Raw genomic sequence first — 4,618 nt, 5'->3', positions numbered from 1 at the left:
ACTTTCAAAATATTGTAGCCTCCTGAGCCAATAAAGCATATCAACGCTTAATCCAACTTTCCATTTACTTGTTATAAGCCTCGCCTGGGATGGCCTTTAGTTAGTTTTTTCGGTTGCGGCTCAGTTTTGGACAGTTCATAAATCCACTTCACACGAACTTAAAAAGGGTTATACCGATCTAAATTTAAATGAGTAAAAATACTGCTAATACTTCAGAAGTCCAATTTCTTCTCCAATTTGTTTGCTCATTATGTATTGAGTGATCTTTTTATGGTTGAAATACATTGTCATGATTACCATAAAGTTCTCAACGCGCACGGCTACATAGATACATATGTTTGCCACCAATAACCTGCAAGCAGCATCATTCTCTCTAACAAAACTATAAAGCAATTAAATGCAAGCAATCCACTAGCTTATACGCGCTCAGATGTACAAAATGGTTTGAGTGTTTGGCATTTGTGATAAACTCAAATAATTAGAATTATGAATTTAATATTTTCGAGCAAAAGTGCCAACTTCGATCGAAATTAACGCTCAACTACCATATATTGTATATCGGTATTAAATAAGTTCTATAATTAGCTCTGATTAATACTAATTTAAATACCTACATATATCATATTATGCTAAAAAATTATTTTATTTGTGCGTATGGGCATCGATCAAGATCAAAAAATTTATTTGTAAAATCATTTCACACAAAGAAAAGAAAATAAAAAAAAAAGAATCGTAAAAGAAGTAAGTGTGAAATCATTCCATTCCTTGCCGTGATTCGCCTGTAAATGTGACGGAGTGATGCCGAAGTTTGATTTTAATTTGTTTTCCTTTTGCATTAAGTGTGATTGTTTGAGCACAGCGAGTGTACACAACAACGTCACAGCCATCAAAAGGCAGTCCTACCCACACACCTACACAAACGAGATGGCGATTATATTTGCATGCACATCAGTCCAGCCGAAGAGCGCGCTGAATAGAGGCTGTCCCGACCGGTAGATGCCGTACAAGCCAATATTCTTCCGTGGCAGTTGCGCTTCTACCGAATGCCTCGACATTAATACATACACATGCATATACTAGACTGCCTTATGCACACTCGTATATGTATGTATGTATGTGTGTATGAATGAAAGCTTGCCACTTTATACATATGAGCATGTGCATGTATGTGTGTGTGTGTATTGCGCATGCATGGGTGGTATGTAAAGCTAGCCTGATTTTGTGTGCTCTTTACAGTTTAATCAAATAATTGCACATGTGCTAACTGTAAACATATTTGTTCGATCCACTTCACAATTCCGGCTAGGATAGCACCGAGCCACAACACAACGCGCGCAACTGTAGTGTGGCAGTGTGGCGGAATGTTTGGAACGCAACAACAATAAGGAGGAGGAGAAGTGCGAAAAATGTTGTATATTTGCAGGCGATCATGACGTGGGCAGCCCATAAAAATCAGCAAGAGAAGCGGTCGCTAACGGTAGTAAGCGCACACGACTTATTACACCCACCTCATGGAGCGCTCAGTATAGTTGTATGCAAATTGTACGTTGCTGAAGCGTTTGCATACTCGTCTCGAAATCTGAAAATCTGGCAGGCAAAGTCAACTAAGAGAAAAGCAATGCAAAGCGAAGTAAAACGACTTTTCCGCTAACGTCAACGTCAACGTCAATTGGCATGCCAAAAACGGCGGCGAAAATCGAAAGGCGAGGAAGCAGAGTGTGACCCATACAACAATCCGCTGTTGTTGTTGGCGCAAATAATGCAACAAAAGCAAAAACTCCCTTGAAGACTCCCTTTAACGTCCTTATGTATGTATGTATGTACATAATTATGTATGGTATATGTATGTGCGCTTTAGTTGGTGCTCCGCTGTCGGCAGTCGTCGGTTGATGGTTGCTGGTTGACAGCAGTCAGTCAGCAGGAATATTTGCAAATGCAAACGAAACAGGAGAAAGTTCAAATAGACAAACACAAATGAGCGAATAAACAGTGCTGGAGCACGACACAGCTCCGCTTTGGCTCTGTAATGCATGACACGCTTTGCCTTGCGTGCCCGCCATTCCACATGCTGCACCGTTCCTTTCAGGCGAAGAGCCAGCGTACGGCGATGTGCCAACACAAAGTTAGGCGAGTAAACAACACGCCAACATTTATGGGTGCGGGGTGTTGAGATCCCGCCCATGCAAAGGGGTAATGTGCAGCGGAAGTGCTAGATGAAATTAAAAGAAAGCACACTAAAAGTCAAAAGGCAGTTAAATGGATTGCTAATATAGACAAGTGCTAAATTTTAAAAAATGTGAATTAAAACTCATTGAATCGTTTGACAAAAACAATTATTATGTGTTATTGCGTAAATATTCAATATATATTTGATATTTTCGAAATATTCTTGAATTTAATTTTCGAGGTTGGCTCCTGTTCAGTAAATTCGATCGATTGCGATGAAATTGTGTTACAAGCAAAAATATATAATAAAAATTATAACACAGTGAAATATTAGAAAACTTGGTATGAAACGGTAAAGATTTAAAAGAGCGAACGGTTTAAAACCTTTTGACAAGAGTTGTAAGCTGTCTAAAAATATAATTTTTCATAAAAATTACATAAGAATTATTACAATATGGGTATTAAACTAAAGAGATGTAAGAAAGGTAACAGGTAAACATTGGAAAACTCTTTAAAGCTGCTCACAAGATTTTAAAACAGGTTAATCTGAATTGAGTAAGGTATATTTTGGAGAAGAGCTTTCACTTCTTAACATAATGGATATGAAGCTAATTAATTATCTTAATTAAATAGTACAATAGTACCATATTTTACGTGTAGTGACAAAAAAAAAAGTTTACGTATTTTAATACAAATCTTTATTTTCGCCTTTAAAATAGTCTCTTGAGCCAGTGCAACTCAATGCCGACGTTTAATTCAATTTTCCATACACATGTTAAGAGTCTCGGCTGGGTTTAATTTTAATTGTTTCAATGGACTCATGACGCGTTTTTAAGTTTGGTGAACAGATAAAAGCCACAGGCGAATACAATGGCTGAGCGATTAACCTTGCATTATCGTGATGAAAAATCTAAAAATTTTCTTCCAACAAATCCGGTCGTTTACCACAAATTGTTTCACATAGACACCTCAAAATGACTAAATAGTATTCATTATTCATCGCTTGCCCTAAGCAATGAATTCATGGTGCACCAATCTAAGAAAACGAGAGGATCACCTTGGTTTTTGACCGACTTTGACGTGGTTTATTCGGTTTCGACTGATTTTTGTACACCAGTGTGTCGCTAGATTGTTTGACAGTTTCGAAGTCACATTCATATGTATAATTAAGCGTTTGATGAATGTAGGGCCATCAGTTATGTTGTCAAGCACTTCTTATGCAACATCTACCCGAAATCGTTTTGCAAAAGATTCCGCTATTTTTGTACAAGTCTAGCATTGACATGCTTCGTAATCAAAACTAAAACCAAAATACAATAGAGATGTTGAAATTCTCTGATCTGAACTGATCAAGCAATATTTGTTTTTTTTAACTTTTTCGATTTTATAGGGATTAACAGAGGTGATTGGACGACACGCATGAGGCAAGTTTTCGATGACTTCACGACCTTCACTGAATGCTGTGTGCCACTGAAATACTTGTGTTCGTGATAAAGAAGATTCTCCGAAATACTTCTGCAACATTTTCAACGATTTCGTAGCAGTAATGCCATTGCAAACACAAAATTCCAAGCCAATTTGTTGTTCAATTTTGGGTGCGCAGCTTACATGAACCAGTCCGAGTCAAATTTGATTTAGATTATATTTAAAAAGTGATGTACATATGTATATATTGGAATCGAAAGTTTTAAATTATAAATATTCAATTAAAATTTATTCCATATTTTGATTACCTTCCTATGAGGCATTTTTCAAACATTTCTCACAATGCTACTATAATTTTTTAGGCAAATTTCCAAAACAGCCAATTTGCTACTTTTCATTTACACAGAAGAATTAAATAAAATGCTAGGTAAATATGTTATAATAATTTTATAATTATAAACAATACAAACTTCGACAAACACACCTCAAAATTTAACTAATTCACGCACACATACCCCACTCATCAATATGTATGCACGTATACGCATGTCTACACATATGCATATATCATGCAAGTGAGTGTGTTTGCAATTATGAATGCATGTAGAAATGTTTGGAGCACTCCTTACTGTCTTTGCATACCCTGACAAAGCCACCCGGTCGAGAGCGATTGCAATGCAGAACATCAACAACCGAACAGCCAACAGGAAGGAATGATTTCTTGTGCCAATATTTTTCCAGAGCACACAATTTCGATTTGTCGAGTAGGTACCCGACAAGTGCTGTGCGCCGCACATTCCGGGCCGAGTGTGGCCAGCAACCGTTCGAAAGCTGTCTACACAGTTATATACTATACGTATATACATATATAGGTGTATGAGTGCTTGCTTGCTCGCTTTCACTACTGCGCACTAATGCTGTCTTCACTCGCTGCATATGTGTATGTGTGTGTTGTGCATATATTTCGGGGCAATGCATTAGCTATGTGCATAAAGTTCGCTTCAGCTTTTTTATGCTCAACTTTCGT

The sequence above is a fragment of the Bactrocera oleae genome, chromosome 2, assembly GCF_042242935.1.
Source record: "Bactrocera oleae isolate idBacOlea1 chromosome 2, idBacOlea1, whole genome shotgun sequence".
NCBI lineage: Eukaryota > Metazoa > Arthropoda > Insecta > Diptera > Tephritidae > Bactrocera > Bactrocera oleae.
This window is presented reverse-complemented; position numbering follows the sequence as displayed.